A 26482-nucleotide genomic window follows, 5' to 3' on the forward strand; every position below is an offset into this window, starting at 1 on the left:
AGGAATCTCCTTTGAGCCTCCAGAAGGAACCAGTCCTGCCTACAGCCTGACTTTGAACTTCTGGCCTCCAAAACTGTGGGAAAACACATTTCTGTTGTAAACCATGAGGGGTGTGCTAATTTATCCTGGCACCATAGGCATATATATTCAGTGAGAGTTAGCTGTCTCCTTTAAAAATTAGTGAATATCTACTTTTCAGATCGGTTAAGAAGATCAAATAACACACAAGAGGGGGAAAGTGAACTCAAGAAGTGTAAGAGCTGCCAGGCTATGGTTTTGCACGCTGACATGCAGCACTGATATTTAACCATAGCGTTTTGCAGTTACTAACAGGTACCTTTCAGATAACCACAGCAGCAGATACGGAAAACAAGTAGCAGAGACAGAACAATCCCCTTTAGGCTTAGTGCAAAAAAAAGTCCCTAAGCTGTATGATCTGAAACCCTAGGCTATCCACAAGCTTGGACCCATATAAGGAATGTAGAATGCACCCCCAATAGAACTGCACCAATTCCATTACCTTGATATACCCCAAACTTGTTTATATATAAAAACAAAAGCTCTGCTGTGTTTGGGGCTCAGCCTTTGGAAATTATCCCACTGGGCCATGGCACCACTAATAAGGTATTGCTTCCAGATCTCAGTGTTCTGATATTTGTTTCCCACTACAATAGTAGAATCGATCTGACATAACCTTCCTATGTTCATATATGAATACAAAACCAGTTAGACCCCATGTCACACACTACTACAAGAATGGGAAGTTATTCTCCATGTATGCATGATATGTCAAAATACACTCTACTGTCATGTCTATCTAAAGATAAAAAAATAATAATTATAATAAAAAGATCAAATAAGACAGTAAGTCTCCACTAAGATTTCCCAAAGAACATGTCTAAGATATGTTTCTATTAGCAAGATGTATAAATATAATTTGTATAAGTTTTAAAAACTACAACCCATTAAAGGGTGATTTTCGTGTATTGCTAATGATATAAAAATGAATAATAAGAAAATTCAGTTAAATTCAGTGAATATTTGTTATTAAGTAATTATATAGCATTTTTAAGTCTCTTATAATATCAAAAAGTTTGATAGTTAATTGGTTTTAAGCTATTTCCCTGCATGTTTGATTTCTTGCCTTTTGTATAATAGCTACTCTCAGTAACATTAACTAAATTATATAATGAAAGAATGAAAAGATTTTTTTAAAACAAGGAAGATTCTAAATTCCCAACACCTGAGTGGCCAAAGGAAAACTTTCATAATTTGAAGACTCAAACTCTAAATTTCTTTGCAGATTGCAAAAATAGATGTAAGTTTTAATAGCTATTAAACTTGACAGTGCTTTTGCTATTATGTTTTAAAGGTTTGCCATTTGGGGCTAATTCCTACATGAGAGCAAAGAAATATTCCTTAGTCAAGTAAATAAATGCTAAAAGAAAAAGAAAAAGCTATCTGTATATCACATTTTCTAATGAAATAATATCTAGTAATTTTTTTTTTAAATCCAAAGGATAGAAACACAGGAGTACTCTGAAATATGATGAATAGATTCCGACCATGTTTATAAAAATGCTCAATGTTCCATACATATTTGTGTTTACGAAGTATTCATTTTCTTTTCTTATGTCAGTTAAAACTAAACTGGTGGTTAATAAATAAAATAATTTATTAATTTCAGGTAATAATTGACATTTCATAGATAAAATTATACTTTACAAAAAGACTCATAATACCAATGATTCTCTGCAATCTGTTAAAATTAAATTTTGATCATAAATGTTGCTCAATCAAGTGGTTGTTTGGCATCTTCGATACCTACCAATCTTTCAAATGCTATACATTTCCAAAATCAGATACTAATACAATGATATTAGTATACTTTTTCATACTTCTTTAAACAATGCTGAGTCTGTACAACAAGATTTGTGAGGGATGATGTGGTATAAGAAAAGGACATTAAGGGTGCAACTATGGACATCTTCCAAGGAAACTTTATCTCAGTGAGTTTTTTAGTCTCCTAAAAATTAACCTTGGTATTTTCATATTTGAAAACAGACCAAGAATGAACTTTTTTTAAACAGATGGTTAAGAGGTTCATATGAAAGTTGTATAAAATGTGATTCCAATTTATTAATTTCCAATTTGAACTGTCACTGCTATGGAGAATGGATATGTAAGGGCCCCAGGCTTAATCCTTATGTTCTTTCTGTGGATGTCATATGGGAAGGCAGAGCACAGACAATAATAAGAATGGTGCATATGGAGTATGGAATAATTCAAATGAAGTTAATTAATGTATATTATTTGCAGAATAAATTTTGTCTAATACAAGGACCAACAATTCAAGTTACCTTCTGCAGCATACATAAAGGGATACTTGAACTATAGAAAACTCAATGTCTCCTTTTTGACCTGTTATAATGACTACCAGATTTATCAGGTCATCTGAGTACAAATGGAGTGATGCATATAGAATTCTTACCAGATTAAAAGTATTTCCCACCCAGAGATTATATGTGGGATTTCAAATACAATTCATTTTATTTAATTGATATTTTAAATTATCAAAAATTACAAGCCAGGGGCTGGGGATGTGGCTTAAGCAGTAGCGCGCTCACCTGGCACGCGTGCAGCACGGGTTCAATCCTCAGCACCACATACAAACAAAGATGTTGTGTCTGCCGAAAACTAGAAAATAAATATTAAAAACTCTCTCTCTCTCTCTCTCTTTAAAAAAAATTACAAGCCAGGCATTGTTGAGAGCCATCTGTGGGCTGTATGTGGACTACGTTGGCATGGCAGCCAGGGAGGGGATAGATCTGGCATTGGGAACTTCCTGTGGCACTCCCACAGGGATAGGCTGACTGATGCAGATGTACTTCCCCCTCCACTCTGTGAAGGGTCCCACACAGCACTGAAGATGGGGAGACCTGCTATAGCCATACAGCCCCATTGAGATGGATGTGACCTTCCAAGATGCCAATGATGCTTATTATTGTCTGTGCTCTGCCTTCCCATGTGACATCCATATGAACCATATGAACCTGCTGTCTGCAACACTCCACCCCTAAAACCTTATTCCTGCCTTTGACATAGCCCCTTAATGAAACCTGGGGAGCCATTTTCTAATTGTGTACCTCCAGCTCCTGTGTGGACTGTATGTATCAGGAGCTGCATCTTTTGAAAATATCTTTCTGACTTTGTATTTTGCTCTTCACTAATTGTTCTAGACTTAAATTTCTTAGGTGGCTTACACCTCCTTGGCAGAAGAAGAACCCCCTAAGGAGGCACTGGATGCCTTGCCATAGGGCATGGTGGTACATGCCTTAATCCCAGTGGCTCAGGAGGCTGAGATAGGAGGAAAGAGAGTTCAAAGCCTGTCTCAGCAAAAGAGAGGTGCTAAGCAGCTCAGTGAGACACTTTATCTCAATAAAATATAAAATTGGGCTGGGAATGTGGCTCAGTGGTTGATTGTTCCTGAGTACAATCCCTGGTACCAATAAACAAAAAAAAGAAACAATACAATATTTACTCAAATCTATATGTAACTTTATAATGACTTCAGTAATAGAGACCTTTTAATCTTAGGATACAAGTAACTTATTTATGAAAGAAAAAATAATATATTTGTGAAATATGTTTATATATATTTATATGTTTGGATCATAAGTAATATACATTATATTATATGTAACATATTATATCATATATCATAATTATATTGTATATGTAATTATATATTATATATAATATACATAAGTATAATAAACATATATATATAATCTATATATCTTATATATAAACTTTATACATAAAAATATATAAACTTACATATGAAGTTATATATAAATACATATATTTTATTTTAATAAAATTTATATAATGTGATCATGGTTGAGCATATTTAATACAATTATATAATATAATATAATTATAATTATAATGTAATATATTTTATATAACATATCAAACATATTTATATATATGAAGCAATATATTATTTATAAAAGCAAATTTTCAATGGAGATTTACTGACTTATGGTAAAGAAGTAAAATTCTATTTCTTTAAGAAGCAAACTCAAACAAAAATAAACTTTTCATGTGTGTATATATATATATATATATATATATATATATATATAGTCATTTCTAATTCTTGACATAAAGATTAGACCACAAGTAATTTTTCCTCCATTTCACAAATGAACTTTTATCTACTTTCAGGTTGATTGAGTGATCCAACACTACCTATATAAACATAAATACTATGGTTTAGATATGATGTCTGCCAAGGGCTCATGTGATAGAATTACTCTGCATTTTAAGATATTAAGAGGGTGGGAACTTAGTATGACAAAGGTGTTTAGAGGTGGATCCTTTGGGAGATGATTAGGAGTAAATAAGTCATCATAATGGTGCCCCATAGTTGAATTCTTTGAATCTGCAGAAAGATGAGCTCAATAAATCTCTTCTTTATAAAATACCTGTCCCATCTTCAGGTATTTAACCATAGTAATGAGAAATGGACATAATCCAATATCTTACACAAATTTTGAAAGAATAGAACCCTGAATTTAAAAAACTAGTGATTTTGCCTTAAATAATATAAACCTTATTACAACAAAAAGGTCTAGCAATACTTGTAGTGAACTTCATTTGTCTAAAGTTGTACAATCACTCAACACTGTTGGGTCTCCTCCCATGCTTCCCCATATCTACTTCATCCTCCTAGACCTCCTTTTATTCACATTCTTTAGCTGATTAAATTCTATTTTCCCTGCAAGCATTACTTGGGCATTATCATCTACTTTGCAGAAAACGGGAAAACTTTGAAAAAAAAAAAAAAAACTAGTAGGAAAAGACATGATGGCTTAATAGAAATATTTCAAAGAAGTTTTGAAAAATAAATAGGACAAAGGAGTTAGAAACTTGGCTTTGTTGGTAAATATTGGACTTTGGACAAATAATAGCCTCTCAAGGACATGTCTAATGATGTGGATGGTTTGGAATAGACAATGTCCAGGACCATTAACAATTGCATATTGTAAGCCCATGGTATTTTTTATATTTCTCTCTACTTGGAGATTTTGAATCATTTGTATTTCTATAAAGATCATAATAGATTAAATTCACCTCCAAAATTCATATCAATGCATCCTAATTACTAAATCTAAACTATATTGACTAACATATCTCTTTAATATATTACCTCATTCTGGACTTTAATATGTACATTATCAGCGGTTTCAGCAATGATGGGTAAGCTTTAGTAAATAGAATCCAGTAACTTTGGGGTGTTTAGATATTTACAAATAATGTGGAAAGTACAAGAATTATCATATCTATTAATAAGCACAGAAAAAATAGTGACTAGTTTGATAATGAGATGCTTGTCTAAGGTTCTAAGAGGTTATTCTGATTATCTGTAATTGCTAAGACAAGAATTTACTTAGCAAGTTTGCTAATTATTTAAAAGAAAAATACGAAAGCAGTGTCATTTTTTATTATATGACATTAGATTACCCAACAATATTTCTTATCTATTAAATTACTATTTCTATTTTTCTATGTTTAAATGTTGTCATTCCGTTTTAGAATAATACCACAAGAGGCAAGAGTCCACTGACTGATGAAAAGTTTTGTTAATGCATTTGACAATATAAAATTAGTATTGCCATTCAAACAGTTCAAATATTTTGATGTTTAATTAGAATAAGAATATGTCAACTTGGGGTTGGAGGGAACTGTAAAAACATGACAATACATGAAATCATTATTGAGGTTTATAAGTATGAGATAGCAAACTAATTACCGTATCACTTAGGTTTCAACAGTATTGGTTCTTATCTCTCTTCTGTATCATATTGGTGTGCAGTTTCTGCTTTATCGTTATTATTTAATTATATTTTGTAGTACTGATGATTACATCACAGAGCCTCAAGCATAATAGGCAAATAATCTATCACTGAATTACATACCCAGCCCTTTCATCATTAATTTTAATGTTAATTATAAAACTCTATTGACATATTTATGTCATATATACATATTCACAAAAATATGCCTACAAAACAACTATTATAACTGAACATTCCTTTTTTTTTTTTTTTTTTTTTTTGGTGGTACTGGGGATTGAACCCAGGGTCTTGTGAATGTCAGGCAAGCACTCTACCAACTGAGCTATATCCCCAGCCCTATAAACAACTATTATAAAGGTAAAGTATAAAAACACTAAATAAGATAATTTTAATATTTTATATAATAATAATATGCATAGTATTTTAGCAATGAATATAATTTAATATAACTTGGGGTTCACAAGTTAACTCATGATATAAACTTGAAATCATATATGACTCTATGTATGATAATTCTGATAGTATCATTCATCCATTCCCAGGCCCTTTATTTCTTCGAGATTGCTTACAATGAAGGTCTTTTTGCAATATATTTTCCTAGTATCTGTTTCAGAACTCTTTCATTTCTGAAAGACATATTCCTCGACTATGCAAGGCTCTGTAGATATTTTGTTTGTTTTCCCTTTCTAAACATTACAGCAGTCACTTCATTTTCTGTTAGCTTACAGTGTTCTTGGTAAATATTCTGTAATTCTTTGTTCCTTTATATGTTATGGGGGCTATCTTCAGAGAGATCTGAAGACCTCTCTTTGCTTTCCAGTGGATTGAATATTATATGCCTGGGCTTTTCTTTCTTTTTTTTTTTTTTCTTGCTCCACTGTTTCTTTTTCTTCTTCTTCTTCTTTTTTTTTTAAGCTTTCTGAATCTGTAATTTGGTTTGTGTCATTATTTTCCAAACCTATCCCCATTTTTGGTTTGTTTTCAATTCTGTGTTTTGGTTGGATCATTTCTAAGGACCTATCCTCAAGTTCACAATGTTTTCCTTGGTTGTGTTGAGTCTACAGATAAGATCATCAGAAACATTCATCATCTCTGTTACTGAGTTTTTACTATCTACAATTTCCATTCAATTCATATCTTAACATCTCCCTCTCTCTGCTGAAATTGGACATTTGTTCCTTCATTTTGTTGAATTTTCCAGAGTAATTAACACATTAATTAAATGTGTATTTAATGGGTATTTTAATTTCAATTTCTGATAGTTCTAACATACACATAATTTGATTCCATTTATACCTTTGTCACTTGGCAGTTTTGTTTTTTTCTGCTTTTCTGTTAGCCACAGAATTTGTGGAAAGCCATATCTTTTGTGTAGGCCAATAGAGACTTAGATAAGCAAACTTTATATCTAGAAATAGGTATATGTTTCCTTCTACGAGAAATGTAATGTGGGATTTGGAGCAAGCTAGGCAGGCGTAGGGTAGAGTTTATTATTATTGCTATGTTTATCCCCAGGCTTCAAATTTCTCCCAGTATACCTGTCTGTAGAGTAAGGGCCAGCTTGCTGTAGCCTTTTCTTAACTCATTCCCTTCCTTCAGCTTTAGGCCTCTCCTTTGCACTGTGTTTTAGAAAGTGTCTCTTCCTACTCTAGTAACTTTCCCAGTCGTGTCAGGATTACTTGTAGCACAATGCTTGCTAGTCTGTGGAACAGAGACAGGTTGTCTGCCTCCTCCTGATTAATCCTGAATCTTAAGGAAGCTCTGTGTCCCCGATTCTCAGATGTGGCTGTCTAGTGCTTCAGCCTCTCCTCTGTCTATAGTTTTGGACCCATCATGTATTCTTGTCCCTGTCCCAAGAGTAAAGGGTCTTTGTCTCTTCCTCCTCCTGCTGCAGTAAGTTTCCATCTGGATCCTAAGGGTGACTGTGTGTTGCTCTTCCTCTTTCATTTTAGGTTTTGTTCTGTATAGAGAATTCTGGGTAGTTTCCTGTCTTTCCTGCGGCAGCTATTTTCCCTTCTTCAAGGCTTTCACACAAGGGACACTTTCTCAGGAACAGTCCTAATATTTTTATGTGAATATACAATGAGGTTTGTGGATAGGAGCTTGTAAGGGTGTGCACATTCTTGTTATATTTATATTCCCTTGCCATCCAACATTCAACCTTATCAACATGTTAATCACTTTTGCAGAATTCGTATTATCACCTAGGTGTGTCTAATACATCTGGTCTTCCCTTACCAGTGCATGTCTTCACTTATACCCAGGTTAGTTGGTTGATCTGTAATTTTGGTTTTGTGGGTTCAAGAAAATTTGTGAATTTACATTTTTCTCCACATTTTTTTATTGTTAAGTAAGAATGAGAACAAAGCTCTCTCCAGCCTTATAATACCCACTGAAATCAGGGAGGAAAATGCATACACACACACACACACACACACACACACACACACACATTATTTCAAATAAACTCAAAAGCCTAGAATAATAATTACTATTGTCTATATGTAAAAGGAAATGCCAATTAATTTTTCTTTTAACCAGACTGAGCATAGCTTCTAATAATTTTTAGTACCTCAAAATTGTAAGCTCAATTACATGCAAAACTATTACTTTGGTCTCAAAAGAAAAGCAATATTCAGTATTTGGCTTCCACAGGATTATAACATAGATTCAATTTTCTTTTGTGCCTTTTCTTCTTTCTAATTATCTATTGCATTAGTTTGGCTTCTACTGGAGATATACTCATGATTTCATCAGGCAAATTAAAGCTTTTCTTTGCTATTCTGCTTCTGACTAAAATCTCTTCTGAAGACTGGAACTTCCCTAATCCCAGATACATATGTGTATTTACAAACACAATGCCCTTGTCTTTGCTCCCCAAGAACAGCCAAATAAGCATTTGTTTACTCATGTGATGTTTGAAGCAACCTCAGCAGACAGGCGTTACAAAAGTGTATTTTAAAGATGGTTACAGAAAAAGTTCTGTTGATTCTCACTACTGTTGAAACTTGTTCTCTTTGCTGTGTGAAATCATGACAAGAAATGGGGAAAAGAAGTAAAATGAAAGCGACAACCAAATAGGATGATAAATAATGCAAAGACACTGTGTGGGACATTAGAGAGACAAAAGAAGTGGAAATGACAGGAAATAAACTGATAAGTCAAGAAGCAAAGGGAGTAAATCAGAAGGTACAATGGAAAAACTATTTTGCAACATCTGTTCTTACAAAAAGCACTTGAGCATTTGAATCATCCTTTTTGATGTTGAGATTAATATTATTTAAAATAAATACTTTGCTATCATGCCTTTATTCTTGCATTTTTATTATTTTTTCATCAATTTGGAATATAAAAATTGCTATTCAGCATTAGAAAGAAAGGGAAATTTTTGAAAATGAGAGAATAAGTAAAAGCAATTAAGAGAGAAACATACTGCAGAAAATTAATGCCAAAAAGCATTTATCAACTTTATCAAAACTGATCACTATTTCATGATATATTTTCATGTCTTCAAGGATATATTGAAGTCAAATCTTATATAAACATGTAATCTTTCAGTCACATGTAACAAAGGATATTCCTTTATATTTAGGATAATTCTTCAAGTATTTATTTAATAAACCATAAAAAGTATGTTTTCAGGCATACTCTTAGATACATTCTTTCAGTCCCATTTCTGATATAGATGTAGCTGCATATTCTGAATAAGAAGGCAGTATTTTTGTCATGTGTAGTCAGCTCAGTTATATGACATGCAACCATCAGAAGAATGATTCAACTAAATTAGATAACTACCTTTGAATACACTGCTTATAAATATTTGATGAACCTTTCATTCAAAGGTGGGAAATATGAATGGTATATGAAATAAGAAAGCATGATTCCTACTTATAATTATTTTAACTGAAACTTAAGTATTGTCTATATTTTGAAACTTTACATTCACTTTTTTTCAATGAAAATATATTCATTGTTCATTAAATGTTAGAATTAATTTATTAGATCTTAACTATTCCTCTGAAAATGATAATGCATGTGTTTGTTAAAAATATGTTTCTGTAATTTGGAACTCTTAGAATGCTAATTATAGTCACAAAATGAAAAAATAATAATCAACTTAAAATCAGTTACAGTAATTTGAATTGTTGGGATAACATTTTATGGATCAAGCCTGTGCAAAATCTCATTCAAATGTTGTAGATCTCAATAAATATCAAATTTAGACTCAGTTGTATTAACATATGATAGATCTTCACTTACTGAAAATGATTTTAACATAAACCAATAGAAATTTGAGAAATCAGTCCTATTTGAGAAAATGATGTATACTTCTCACGTTTAAGTTTAAAATGTACTATTAACATTCAAATAACTTTTAAGACTCCTACTCTAAGCATTCTTCAAGCATTTTCTCCAAAAGTGAAAAATATTAACCAAGATCATATTATTCCACTTTAACTTTGATTCTTACTAACAACTAAAGGCATATTTGAGTGAGTATCTTAATTAAAAGCTACATGCTGTTTCCCAAGTTTCCCAAGATGGAGATGTGAATTCTCTCATTGAAGATTTACAGCCTCCCTAATTACCTCATCATCTAAGCAATCCCTCCCTGTACTAGATTCTGTTTCAGGATTTTGTTAAAGAAAATTATTTAACTGGATATATTTTTGAATTAAATGAACAGCCATAAAACAAGAAAGTCCTCAATGTAAAAAAAAAAAGGAATAATATATTGTTAGTTGTACCTTCAAGAAAGCATTATCAGAGTTTTAGATATAGTTAAAAATGTATAAAACTAGAATCAGAAATCAACTCTACAATGTGTAGATAGGCACTAATACCAGAGTAGGAAAGGAGATGTTAAATATCAATATTCTGATATTTATGTGTGGATATCCTCCTATGTGATATCTTTGATAAGTGCCACAATTATATATATTTAAGAAGACTCCACTAATGTGTAATTTAGAGACCTTAAAATGCCTTGATCAAAGGAAAGGTGATAATTAGCATGCTGAATTTGTGAGCCTTGTAAGCTGTTTCTCAGACATGTGTTTAGTAGGGTAACATGTACTTTGAGTTTGTAAAGTGAGGAATTAAGTTTAATTCAAATTAATAATTCCATATTCTTTGTCTTTCTATTGTTGTTTTATGGCACATATTCACATTTCCTAAGTTTCTAGTAATCATAATCTTTCTCTTTTTGTAAGAGTATTTCTCTAATCTTCAGTGCAACATAACTTGTATACATAGTCATAATTTGTTTCTCTCAATAAGAGAAAAATATACAAGCAAAATATTTCTCATCTCATTGAAGTTTTGGCTCCAGTTTTTAATTTTACTCAATTAATATAGCATTAAATACCTAAATGAAATAAACCTCTATTTCCAGTGTACATTAGAAATTTAGGCAATTGATAGTTCGATAAAAAAGAAAAATAACATTAAATTTAGACTCAGTTGTACCCATACCCATAATGACGATTTAACTGTATTTTAAAAATATATATATTTAAAACCACATCTTCTTTTTATGTCAGCAGTTCTTTTTGCTACAACTTTATTCGTAAGAATCTAAACCTCCAAATTTCTTTCACAAGAAAGGAATTAGTGAAGCTCATAATTTTTGTTTGCTGTATGGGTGGCTTTATAATGGTACCAAGTGCCACATTGTTTTTTATTGATTCACAAACCTTCCTCAGTGAATGTCATCAAATCATATGTTTCTTCTGTCAATATCCAAGAAAAACATTATGCAAACAGGACTTTACCTTTGATCACCTTTAACATATTAGTAAGATGAATCTATTTGGCATTTATTGCTAGACACAACAATTAGAATCATGTGGGTACATTGTTGTAGCAGTCAATAATGGAGGTAAATAGCCATAATTAACTGATGAATACCAGCACCAGCGTGGGAAAGAAGAAAAGACACGGATGGAATGCACAATGAAAATAGCTTTCTCAAAGTCTGATGGCACTTTGAAGATTCTACATATTAAATTTACATATACATCTCTCATTAATAAAAAGTTCATGCTAAAGCAGACAAGCTATCAAAGAAATCTCCTGAAATGAAGAACAGGTATCTGACTCTGCCAAGGTGCACTTATTTATAACATAGCTAGCAAGATTGTAAAATCTGGGATTTCTATCTAAAAAAAAATTTAGATTAATTTGAAATATGTGATTTAGAAATAAAACAACATGTTTAGAAAGGCAAGTTTCTTTAAATTCATTAGAAGTAAGATTTCTAAAAAATTTATTTACTTGGAAACCTTCCATAATTATGGCAAAACTACAACTTTGTATGATGTGAGAATTCTTTGAACCAATAAGTAAAAGAAGTTGGGATTTAAGAAAGCTTAAGATTTAGATTTTGACAGAGAAAGTGCTATTATTGTTGCTAAATAAAATTAGATTAGAGCCACGTCTTTCTTTGCCCCAGACTTTGAGCCATTGCTAAAGTCTCAACGCAGTTGGCCATATTGCAATGCAGTTTTCTTAAATGGCTGGAAAATGACGAACAGATAAGGAAGAGGCAAAGGGAACCATTTACTACAAACACAGTATAGGTAATATACAACACTGGGGATTGCATATTGACCTTCGGGCATTTGATCTCCATCAGCATGCCATGCTACAGCACAGGGACACAGAGTCATGTTTACAACACAGAGCTGAATTTAAGAGACTCACATAATTGCCTGCGAGAAGATACAGGAGCACTTCCATAAGCCGTGCCCTGTAAATAAAACACATTTTTTTTTTTTTTTTGGAGCAAATGATGTCAGCATTTGTAACAGTAGGAAATGGTGGAAAATTTAATAAAAATGAATAAAAATATGAAATCAATGAAGTTTTGGGGGCTACTTTAATGAAATAAGGTCATGAGTTATTATATTTGACAGATATATATTAAGGTAGTACTGGTAAGAAATGAAGTAAAAAGAATACACCAAAATAAGGAAGTAAAATAAAAATTGTGGCAAACGATGGAATCATTTAACTTTGACAGGAAAGAAGTTTGTGAAAAGTAGAACACACATGATATTTATGATGTGGCCTCCTTACAAAGTAGGTTCCCTTGCACCAAATCCTTAGCTGATATAAACATTTTTTTTTCAAAGCCTTTTATACTGAGCTGTGCATGGTTAGTTGCTCTTTCCTTTTTCTATCTCAAATGTTATACAAGGGAAAAAATAGACTTCAATAAAATTGTGCAATTTTTATACCAACAAAAATTGATCATAAAGAAGCAGTATAATTTAATAGGAAAAGTTATCAAATGAAAACATTAATTGTGTATGATACCAAAATTAGAATGACCACACAATGAGTACTTGCATTATCCCTCTTGTTAACAATGTTCTTTACAAACACACATTGCAAATTAAGTTGTATATTTTTATTGCTACCACTGATCTATGACACAAAATTATGTTATTACTATATCTCTAAGAGGTGTTTTCACATAGTAAGTAAATTAAAATCTCTGTAAAAATTAATAGTTCATTGTAAATATAATTCACAAAAGAAATACTTTTCAAAAAAGAGTAGTATTTATTAAATATCTTCTCTGTAAAGTCCCTATGCTCTGCACAAGAAAAACATTATCTCTACAAGTTCCCATAACAGTCTCTGAGGTAGTTACCATTTTTCACTTTTACTTATTTATTCCCATTTTGCTGGTGAAAAGGTCTTTTAAGATTGGTCAAGTAACGTTAGACTCAGTTTAGAATCAGTTACAAAATAATCCAAGTTTTTCAGGCTAATTAAATAGTTCTGTCACATGATCCCTCTTGCTGGAATTTAATGAATTTTGCTTCTGATAAGGGATAGTAAAAAGGAAAAAGGACATGTAAATGTCTTATTTAAATTTCCTTTGTCCAAGAGTATGTTTGTTTCTCTGATGGGTTTGGGGAGAGGCATGTCCTTTTGACTATATTCAATTGGGATTTACCTGGGAAAAGCTTAAATAAATTTTACTTTACATAGCAATTTTGTGAGGAAATTCAATCAAAGATTTGCCACCTCCACTTGGCAGAAATCATAGTATTCCAAAAACTTACCACAGAAGCACTGGGTAGAATATTTATTAGTACCATACCCATCAGTCACTCACCTGCAACAATATTGAACAATACAAGATGGAATTTTGAATACACTGATAGTTACTAAAAATTATTTCCAAGGCCTGAAGTCTGTTAGGACTCATATTTATTAGAGATTTTACTAAAGAAAGATGAACAAGTTTATTCCTGAAATAAACCAGAAACAAACTTGCTACTGTAGTAAAATGTAAAACATGGGAATGTAATATCTTTATAAAGCCCTGAGAGAAGCTAGTCAGTCTCCTAATTTCTAAACTTCAAGTTTAAGATAATTCACAATTAGGTAAACCCACAGAGCTCAATAGAAATATGACAAAGAAAAACTTGGCTTTAAATTTTTATATAAGGTCTTCAAACAATTTTATGCATGATACTTTTTCCTAAACTATAAAAACAGATGTCTCATGATCTAGGTCCTCCAGATTTCTCCCCATATCACAATTCTCTCTTCCAGTTACCTATTTCTGCATTAATTAAGATTCTTTTTGACTGTGCCCTGTACAGGTAGTTGCTTTGTGTTTGTGTTTTTCATTATACTTTCAGAATGATTTAATTTAGTTTTATGTTTATATTGGTGGAATGTTTTGCGATTGAAAATGTCATCCACATAGCACCATAGAAACTGAAATTTCCATTTCCAAAATGTTCCCTTATTGGATACAGACTTTATAAACTAATACATTTATGTCAGTTAAGAATAAAGGGAGCAAATATGACTTTTTTCCAAGTGAATTGCATTAAATTGATTGGAGTCATTATATAAAAATTTAAAGCCAAGTTTTTCTTGGTCAGGATTTCTATTGAGCTCTTGTGGATTTACCTAAAGGAGACATTACCAAAAGGAGATTAATCATTGCTAGAAAAATAATTGTGCTTGAGAAACTGCTTAACATAACAAGTTAAGAAGATACTTAAAGGAGATGTGATGACTAATCCTACTTTCTCCAGGTTATTCATGTTTTTTTTTCCTAAATTATTTTATTTCTAAACAATTGATTTTTAAAAACCCATCTATAATTTGAAAGTGTCAATTGAAACAAAATTTAGTAATATATATTGTATTAATGTATCCAAATTAAGACATGGAACTGGATCATCCAACCATGGTAAAGAACAAGACAGTGTCAATTGCAGGAGCTTAATAAATTCAGCAGAGGAGTACTCTACCAATAGAGTTGTTTTCCTTTACATATATATTTTTAACAAGAATAGTATAGTTCGTTGGTATCATTATCCTTATTTAAATAATAACTTCACAGTGCTTTACAGTACTCTGGGAGCTTATTTCTTATGTATTACTGTATTAGCATATTCCATTATCTCCATATGATATAATGTCATTCCAATTCTCACAAATGGGAAAGATGAAGTATCAAAATATATTTCCTTGGATACAAAACCAGGACATGGCATTGACAGGCACAGAGCTGAGTTCCTTGGGCTCCTAAGGTCCTGGAGCTTACCTACCAGATGCTAAGCCTTTAGATCACCTGAATACAAGGACAGAACCACAAAATGAGAAGCTATTCTGGGAATTATGTGCATGGGAATTATGTGCATGTGGTATCTTTGTTTTTAAACTATCTTAGTTATAAACAATACCAAAAATTAACCCAAGATTCTGGAGCAAAACAAATATGAAAACCAGAGATCCACGAAAGAAGGCAATAATCACCTAATCAATCAATCTCTCTCTCTCTCTCTCTCTCTCTCTCTCTCTCTCTCTCTCTCTCTCTCACATACACACACACACACACACACACACACAAATTTGACAAAACTCCTTAATACCTTCTTAATCCTCTGGAAGCATTTCATAAAAATAGGTTTTAGGCATAGCTCAGAATACAAATATAGAAAAGAAGAATGTACAGTCTGGTAGGGATAAGAGTCAATACCATTTTTTACCTGGGAAAAACATTAAAATAAAATCTCAACCATGATTTTTAAATGAGCACCCATTCACTGTCTTGAGGCACACATACAAGCAAACAATGCTTTACATGGAATATAAATATTAATATAAGAAAATTTCTAAATCCAAATATCCAAAAGCCTTTGGGCCAAGTGTTTTTCAGAATTCAGAAGTATTTAGAATTTACAAAATAATACCCCTAGCTAAATGTAGAGTGGAAATAATCAGACATTAACATTTCTAGAGCAAAAATATAACCCCATTATGATTAAAAAACTGTAAACAACTTCTTGTCAATTCAGATCAAGTCAGATTTGGCCACCAAATAGTTCATAAAAGAAATTCAAGTTTTCAAGGGATTTTGTTTACTTTTTCTTTTGAATCTCAGACTTGTAGATAAGAGATTAAAGGGCTATCTTTTATTAAAAATTACATAATTAGAACCAAAGAGGAGCAAGAAAGTGTTAGAAAATTAGAGTTTTAATTACATTACATTAAACCCTCGTAAAGCTAAAATTCTCGACAGTGAAGTAGTTTAAAAAACATTTAGTAGTTCAAAAATATAGTTGTTTAAGATTGTTTAAGCATTGAGAAGAGTAATTGACTTCTGAAATAATTACTCATGAATAAAAGGAAAACTTGGCCTTGGTACCTTCATGATGTGTGTTGTGTGTGTGTGTGTGTGTGTGTGTATGTGTGTGCACGCGCTCATGCGCACTCACACATGCAGAGTAGGATTTAGTTAATATAGTTAATATCACTATTTTAGATGTTGTAGAATGATATGACTTTAAATAATGACAAGACATTTATGATAAATATATTGATATTCTTATGTTCTTTCATGCTCTTTGGTACAATTTATATTCAAACTTATAAGAATAATGTTTCAAGTTTATAGATTCCACCCAGAAGTCTCTTCAAAGCTAATTAAAATACATGGGTTAATAATTCAGGGAATACGTAATTTATAAAATAATTGCCAATTCCTTGCCATCAAAAACTACCTGAGTGTGGGTATTTTAGTTACCTGGCTTACATAAGAAATGACTACTAATTTTGTGCTTATTTATATTATTGCTTTGATATTTATTTTAACACATCAAAATATTATTTCTCTTGAAGTCCCTGTTGAGACATAGACCTGCCTAAGGCATGGCCTTCAGTTGCCACCTTGGTTGACATACATTGATAAAGTCACTTGCTCATTAATCAGACCAGGCAGTGTACAGAACTTGCAAGGCAAAGTGCCTTTAAATAGACTGCATCTTTTGTACTCAACATGTTAGTAATACTTGAGATGATATAGTGAGTAGGATTTGGTGTTAGATCTCTTAATTTCCAGAAAGGGAGAAAAAAATGAGTTGAATAAAGAAAAAAAATATAACATGGATACTTTTCTTTATTTTTTTCAACAGCCTTATAGAAACGCAGAAACAAAAACTTGTAAGAATAATGATGAATCACATCTTTTCAACCCCCCAATAATGCTGTTATGTCTAACTACTTCTATTTCTACTAAGAAAAAAAAAACCCCACAATGAAATGAATAAAATTGAAAGCATACCCTTTTTTATCTGCCTCTAATGGTATTTAGCATAATCACACACATAGAAAATAAAAATTCACTACAAATATTTTAACATTCTCATAAAGATTTTCATATCATTAATTTTGAACAGTGATAGTTTTATGAGATCCACATAATTGAACTATGTAAAAATATATAAATTTTCTTATATGAACTTAGTTTTAAATTCTTTTTTCTTTTCTGGAATAGCCTCTTCAAAATGATGACTCTTCTGCAATTTTTAAAAACACATCTTCCACTATTTCCTCAGTAAGAAACCCGGAAAGAGGGAAGGAACTCTGATGGTACACTGAGAATTGAAATGCAGTATCACCCATAAGGAAAATATAAATTCCGCCTCATACTTTAGATCATTTTAACTTATACTAGTAATCACAACTTACTGTATTTCCTGGGGATTTCCCAAGGCACAGCCAAAGGCAATCAGTTTCTCCTAGCTAGTCATAAATGTCCTGTGTTTCTTTCATTGCTTAAATATTGCCCTAAGCCCTTTTCTTTTATTATATCCCTTTGAAATAGAGCGAACCATTTCCCAACAGACACTTATCAAGGAGAAGGTTGACATTTGCAACAATAAGAAGCAGCATGCACTGTGTATAAATATGAGGGCCTGAAAGACTTGACATGCATCCCTCTAATTATTTTAGATTTCTCTTCTCTGGTTCTGAGTTCATTTAGTATCAATAGAAATTAAAGTCCATTAAATGTTAGTGTTCTTCACACTACACTAGGAGAGAAAATAAGTTAATGCTGAGGACAATCTATTGAGGTTTTATGTTTTTTTGTAGAAACAAATAAACATTCACTTGAAACTTTTTTTTTCTACAAAATTAAATACACACATATGTGTGTGTTTGTGTATGTATGTATGTGTATATATACATACATACAACCTGATTCACACACATATATAGGTGTATGTGTATACACACACACACACACACACACACACACACACACACATATATATATATATTTGTCCTTCTAAAAACACACCTGACATATACAAATGCATCCAAAAACCTTTAGTGACTCACCAGGAATGGTAGAATTCCAAAACCTTTGCTTGACCCTCAGCTTTTTTTGTACGCTTACCTTTACCTGCTCTTTAAATTTATCTATCACTTTCTAAATAACATTCAAACGGGTTGTTAAATAAAATAGGAAATGGGGAAATCTATAGATTGTTGCAGGTAGAGAGGAGGGAGATCATTCTGCAAAGTTTGTTTTGAGAGGCTAAATTTGACTCTATCTGATTAAGTTCATATATTGAGGATACAGTAATACTCCGATTATCAAGACTCTGGTATCCAAAGTATTCAGAAGCTTGAGAGAAATGTGGGAAATGGTCCATAAGTAGTAGTATGAAAAAAAATCGCATCATTGCACTATTTCATGGCCAAAGAATAAACTTTCTTCCGGTTATAACATTACATAAAATACATTAAATCAGTGTCCTCTCTTTTGACAAGATGAAAACCAGCCGGCCACTAGAGAAAGAAAATCAGGCATCATAAACCTGCATTTCCATATGTTAAAACATTTTAATTTAAAATACATAGAAGTACTTTCCTTCATCTATATTTTAACACGAGACTGAGAGCTTTTCTGAGCGAGGGCTTTCTTCATGACTCTTTCCTCTTTCTTGCATAGTGACAGAGTAATATATCTCCCTCAAATTCCAGTTTAAGTTAAAGAGGTCCTAGAGCTTTAATTTCCTTGAAAAGCAATGTGGATATTGATTCTTTATATGCATTTAATTATTTTGCCCCGATTTTCCATGTTTTCAATACTTTCTAAAACATTTGACTTGACTTTTTTTTCTTTTTACTTGCTTATTTGATGTATATCTAATATTAAGAAGCTAGTTTACCTAATAACAATAATATTTAAAATAACAATTAAAACTAGAATAAACACATATGGGGAAAGAACTCAAGAGACAGGCACAAGCAAACCAACAGGGAGAGGTAGGATAATTGCCTTCAGTGTGGTGACCTTATAGAGAATCATGGCATTCAGTCAACCTAGTAAGTAGATTAAGTGGAGAATGCCAGTGCTCTGGAATGATCAAACAAGGGTTAACTTTGCTCAATGGTTTTGTTCCTTTTTTCCCCCTGTGGTACCATGACTGAATCTAGGAGTGCTTAACCACTGAGCCAGGTCCCCAGCCCTTTTTAGCTTTTATTTGGAGTCAGGATCTCAGTAAGTTGCTTAGGACCTTACTAAATTGCTGATGCCACTTTGAATTTGTAATCCTCCTGCCTCAGTCTCCAAATCTTAGTTCCCTCATTTTTTAACATCAGTATAAGTTATTGTGGGAATATATTTGATCAAAATTGATTTTCCAATACTTGTATGATAATTTTAAGTTACCTGTAAATTTCCTGTAATGCATAGTATCTCAACCCTTGTGATGGTAGGGTTTTTGTACATATTAGTATATTTTATGGTTGTATAAATCACAGTTAATTTAATGTTAATTTTAATTTTCAAATCAGTTTTTAAGTAAAATATTCAAGAATATATTCAATAGCTTATGATTCATTTTTACAGAGTAGTTCTAAATTAATAACAATTTCAAAGAATGACTTTAAAGACCAATATCCAAGTTTAATTTTAGTAAGTTAAATTAGTTTGTCATATCTCTCAGGGACTAAAAATTTAAATCAGTGGCTATTGAAAATTCAAATACAATTTTGAAGGAAATGTCATTAAATTACTTCTCATATTTCTTTCTTATGACTATTCATATCAATAACAAGAAAAACAATTAAAAAACAACTAAAGCTAACCATAAGATGTCATTGTAACCAAACCTCAGAAAAATAAACACATGTAGTATAAAGAAATATTAGAAATATATAGATTAGTTATGCTTACTTTCATATTGATGCTATCATCTATAAAATTTCAGGGAAATTCTTTATGAATCAGGAAATTGCCCTCTTAGTCATAATCAGACTTTACTTTCTATAACCACAATCATGAGGATAGTAGCTAAACTAGTAAACAATCTTTTCAATATTCTCCTTAACAAACAATGATATAATTTTAATAATCATCCTGTTAATAAGATATAGGTCTCACGATTTTACTAAGAGTGTTTCATGGGGAAAAAATTCAGGATTGCATAAAGGAATAAAGGAAATTTTAAGCATTAGAGAACAGTGGCACAATTCTTTTCAGAAAATGCTCTATTCATTAAAGGACAAGCTAGTTTGGAATTACTCTAAGTAAACAATAAGGCATAGTCACTTATTACTAAAAAAAAGAAGCCATATACCTTTAAAATGTTAGAAAGTAGAAAGATGACAAACTTTATATCCAATGTTAACTACAATGATGTATTTATTGTGCAATCCACTATTCTTTACTCATTATGTTTTAAAATGATAAAACTGTAGGAGGCATTTAAATTCTCAAAAAAAAAAAAAGGAAAGAAAAAGCAGCACTTCTTTTTTTTTTACAGTTCTTGGGTAATAAAAAATAATTTGTGCTCTCCTGAGAAAGACATTCTATAAATGCAATATAAATGTGCTTTAGGAAAATTACCAGACACTCTAGCTCACCCATCATTAGTTTTTCATCCTGGCGGTTTGTTAAGGCAGCAGGGAGCATATTTATGGTTATGGTACATGGTAGTGTAATTATTTCCCTCTTTTCCTCATTTGTCCATGCTAATACACACACAACACACACACACACACACACAAGTCTATGTATTCTTCATTGGAAATAAGCAACATCCTTGTGAAATGGATGACATTAAAAGGAATATCAAGTTGTCATTTTATTTTAACAATATAGATTTTAAAATATATAACACCATGCTCCAATTTTATACATACTAAGGTGAAGGTTAAAATAAAAGGTGGGGAGTTTTCATTTCTAGAATTTTCCAATAATTGAACCAGGAGAATTCTTCCAGTATTTATTTTAGAAAGGTTTTACAATTTTAATGATTATCATCATTATTTTTCTATCAGACTTTGCTTTTCAGACTAAACTACCCTAGATCTTGTACTTTTTTTTTATGGATATGAGCTTTCAAATCTTCTAATGCATAATATTTAACACCGTTCCAATATATATCAAATGTCATCTTGGCTTATAAAGTAGAAAAGTAGAAGCAAATTTAGACTTAGATAGCTAAAAGACTCTGCCAGAGATGTGCGTTAGGGTAATAGCTATAAAAATGTGGGTCAGTTATTTTACAGAACTCAGTGTCCTCTGAATTTGCAGTCTGTGTGCTCATTTTATAATATAACTTTCAAGTGATATATATATTTAGGAAAATCAATAGTTTGAGATTGTACTGTAGGCAGATGAAGCAAAATGAATATACTTGAATTTTTAAAATTGGCAGTAGGCTATAAAAACTTAAGGGCAGAGTGTCATAATTAAAATTAACCTATTCTGACCCATAACAAGGAGGAAATGCAGATACTTTTTTCTCATATTAGTTATATTTGTAGCAAATAAGCATTCTAAAACAGTCACTATCATAATGTTCAATCAAGTTTATTGAGGCTATTCTTTAAACACTGGACAAAGCCACTTTAACTAGCTTTTATCTAGGATATGCTTAGAATGCAGTAATTCTCACATAGTTTATCATGTATGCATGTATATTTCAGGACATTTTCACATTTGCAACTTCATTTGCTTCCTAAAAAATCCCCATGAGCTAGATAATATTACCCCCATTTTTCAGATAATGACACTAAGACCCAGAATAATCAAATGAGTTGGGGAAAGTTCATGAGTTAATAGTAGAGTGAGTTTGATGGTAAAGGGATTTGGACTATGCTAAACTGAGTTAAGATGAGCAATTAAGTGAAATTTTTTTTCATGTGATAAGAGCCTCAAGCTTAAATCATAAAGATTAAAATTTAATGATCATACTCTTCTATAATTTTCAGTGAGTTTAGAAATGTTTTTGAAAATTTTGCCCCACGGTATTGTCCTATTCAGGCATAGTAAGAATACTTCAAGTGTGGCTAGATACTCATAAAAAGAGAGTAAGGAGATTTCTAATTTTTTAAAACTTTGTAATTCAATTGTAATTTTAGTTTGAAATTTGGAGTGAGAATGAAATACAAACATGGCTTCATGTTATACTCATTAGCACTATGAAATAATACCAATACGGAAAAAAAGTAAACTTTAGTTGAGGAAAGTTACACAATTTTACATCCATTCACTCATTCATTCAACTTATCTTCTTAAGCACTTAAAATCCACAGGTACTATTTAATATTTTAGTTATGTGTTCAACTATGGGCCCCCTCCCCTAAAAAACAATATATGCTGCCATACCTTGAATGCCTACCAAGTGCCAGAAGTCTGTGTGTCCACTAAAAACTGTTACAATGTAATAATAAAGATAGGTGTTACCCGTTCATTGAGATAATTATTTTTCACTAACTACATTAAGAAAATTATTTTAAACTCACAACACACTTTATATATATAAACACATATATGTTTTTTGCATCCCTATCTTCCAGTAAGGAAATACACAGAAAGATATTAAATAATTTGCCCAAGTTTCCTCAGAGCCACAAACTACAAGTTGAGATTTGAACCCAAATAGTTCAACATCAGATCCATGTTCTTAACCACCATACTCTGTGAGTTTTGATCATTTACAATAAAATCACATTCTTATAATATTTATTTTAATCTTCACAATAATCCTTTGAGGCAAATATTACCTTCATTTTACAGCTTATGAAAAGAAGCTTAAGTAAGAATTGAAAGAAACAACTTGCATGAAGTCTTACAAACCCATCCTGCTCTCAAGTCTACCATACACATTTACATTAGGACTATTTATTCCAATATCACACAGGAACATATTAATCATATTTGGGGGGCATAGGCAAGATAAAGGTACAAAAAAGGCCATATACATTTTAAATATTGTATTCTGGCTGTTTAAAATTTCAAAAATCATTATCATCAATGGAGAAAAAGACTATAACTTAATTGGATTTCTTTGCTGTCATTGTCTGGCTTAGTATCATTTTGATTTGAATTATATTTGTAAGGGGTGGAGTAAGCAAAAATAAAACACTAGAATTTTCAGTGCTTAGACCTTTCAAAAGTCTTACTCATATTCTGTTTATCTCATTTAATAGTTACAGTCATCATAAATGAGACAGTATTACTTGTGGAAGAGAGGAAACTGAGAAAATTTAACAACATTATTCAAGTTCACAAGATTAGATAGCAGTAGGTATGGAATTTCAGGGGATTATGACTCCAAAATCTAAATTATTCCCAATATTTCATACTAATAACTAGTTTACTCAAAAGAAAATTAGTGGGATAATGTGGAAACATAAAATCATGTCATAAGAGACACAGTTAAGAGAAATAAATATATTATTTTAGAGAAGAGAAAACTCATGTACTATAAAACTGACAAATAAGACAGGGTAAGCAACAAAAGATGGATGAGAACAGTACCAGATTTTGAATTAACCTAAGATAAGAAATTTATTGACTGTCTAAGCTATTATCAGTTAGTTGTATGGGGTAAAGACTCTAAAATCACATTGGTGCAATAAAAAGACTATAAGAACAATTGTGGAAGGAAGGACAAGGCTTCTAGAAAACTGGCTTTCAAAACATGATTATATTTTGGAATCATCTGGAAAATTAAAAAAAAAAAAGAAAATACTCTCACCTACATACCACCTCCTGTTATTTTGACGTAATTGGAATGGGGTATGCCCTAGCCATCAGGATTTGAAAAAACTTCCCAAATATTCAGTTCTAATGTTTGACAACCACTAGACTAGAAGTCCTGTGAAGTGTTTATGACCACAGGGAGTCTTCTGCCATAAGATAACTCAAATCTAAGTAGAACTTGGCGAAACAGCACTTTTGAAAATTGGTTTTTAACAAGGAATAATTTTCCTAGTATAATAGTTTAGACCCCATATTTGGAATCATACTGAGCAGAATTCTGCCTCTGCCAACAGTCTCTCTGAGGCTCATCTACACAGTATTTCTCCCCTTATGGACTAGTTAAGAGGATTAATGTAAGATCTAGCACAACACCTATAAAATAGTTGTTATTACTTACATGATTAATTCCAGTGAGGTAGAAAGTACTACTGAGGACCTTTTACTCCTCTTTCAGTGCCCAAGTATGAGGGTGCACGTGTATTCTGGGGAAGTGATGAGAACGGTGGGGGATGCTGTTGGATAATTAGTGATTTTTTCCTCCTCAGCACTCTATTGCATATTTTTCATGCCCCTTAAGCTTATAGAGAGTGCTATTATTTTTAAAGTGGCAATGTAAGCTCACCTAGGTGAGCTATTAAAAGTAATAGTATATAGGATCTGAGGTCATAAGTACCAGGCTGTATATCCACATCAACCCTAGAAGTTAATTCTGCTATGAATTGTATTAATTTGGAAGTTTATGCTCCTGTGACTATAACACATAAAAATATATGTGAAAGTATAAACATATTTGAACATTTATCTATCCTTACTTGTATTTTGGAATCCTCTGGAAAATTAAAAAAAAAATACTTATGCCTACATACCACCTCCTATCATTTGGACTTAATTGGTATGGGATGTGTCCTAGCCATCAGGATTTGAAGAAACTTCCCAAATAATCAATTCTAATGTTTGAAAACCACTAGACTCGAAGTCCTGTGAAGTGTCTATGATTATAGGGAGTCCTTGGCCATGACTTAATTCAAACCTTAGTAGAATTTGGTGAAGTCCTTTTTTATTGTTTTTTTGCAACTTCTTCCTTTTCCAAATGCTTCTAAGTTGAAAAAATTCTCTTCTGTAAGAATATCAAGGTCTTCTTCAAGTTTGTAAAGCTCAAGTCCTTTCAAAAATATCACAGCTTCTTTTAAGACTATCAGGAAAATTAATATCAGAAAGTGGGCCCACATAAATGCTGTGAGAGCAAATATCCATCCCATTTCATCTAAGCTATTTAATTAAAACAAAATTATGAAACTGATGTTTTTGTTTTCAAAGAAAGGAACATGGCAATTGATTTGCCAGGTAGCTCAAATGTGTGTCTTTTACTATGACAATCACGCAGAGCATTTCATTTCTCTCATGATACTTTGGAAACTTGCTTCCATCTAGACTATTTTTTTAATAATGCTATTTTAACTTTCATTTATCTTCATATGTTTTTATTATTTCTTTATAAATGCTTTTTTCTTTATTTTCCCAAACCTCTCTCTCATTATGTATAATTGTTTTTGTAGCAGGTTTAATTTAGATTGTATTTGCATATTATTTTCATAATCTAAAACCATTTTAAGTTATGGTTTTAATAAGGTTCTTATTTCATATTTTATGGAATGAAGGAGAGAAGTATTTTGCTACAACACATCAGTTCTGCTGACTCTATCTGTGCTATGTTGATGACCTCTGGCTAGTTACATTCTTGCTTAAGTTTTCACTTGAAAATTAATTAAATGAATAGTGCTTGTAAAATACTTAAATTATTGTTCAGTATTTAGTAAGACTGTATAAATAAGCATGATGGTTTTATTTCTGTACAGAAGTGCAGGCCCTGACTTACATGTCAAGTGCAGGCCCTGTAATACATGTCAATGGATAAATCTGAGGTCAGTCACTTGTACAGTTAATTATTTGTGTGTGGTCCTTAATTATCACAATTTCTTTGAGCTTCAATAACCTTACCCTAACCACAAAGATAATAACACCTGCTTTGTCACAGGATTTCTATGACCATTAGTCAAATATTGAAATAAGTGAGACCAGTTTTTAAAAAACTAAAATGCTCTACATGTGCAAGCTCTTATTAATATTGACATTAATTCAGTTTATCTGATAATGCGTACAATGTGTTTTCATGTATCACGTAAAAAGACTTTGCTTAACTCAGGGGACACAGAATTGGGAACCACACAGTTTCCCTTGGGAGGTTATGCCTTATCAACAATACTGTCTGGAAATATTGCTGACTTTT

At 31.8% G+C, this 26482-nt stretch overlaps 1 protein-coding gene and 1 non-coding gene across 2 annotated transcripts in view; both read right to left on the reverse strand.

Moving 5' to 3' along the window:
- The window catches only part of Ccser1 (coiled-coil serine rich protein 1), a 1032529-nt gene that overhangs the window by 228688 nt on the left and 777359 nt on the right, over positions 1-26482 (reverse strand). The window lies entirely within an intron of this gene.
- Trnav-gac (transfer RNA valine (anticodon GAC)) lies at positions 6127-6199 on the reverse strand. Its single transcript has one exon. It is a non-coding gene; the product is annotated as a tRNA-Val (tRNA).

Source organism: Callospermophilus lateralis, chromosome 8 (assembly GCF_048772815.1).
Source record: "Callospermophilus lateralis isolate mCalLat2 chromosome 8, mCalLat2.hap1, whole genome shotgun sequence".
In the NCBI taxonomy this organism is placed as follows: domain Eukaryota; kingdom Metazoa; phylum Chordata; class Mammalia; order Rodentia; family Sciuridae; genus Callospermophilus; species Callospermophilus lateralis.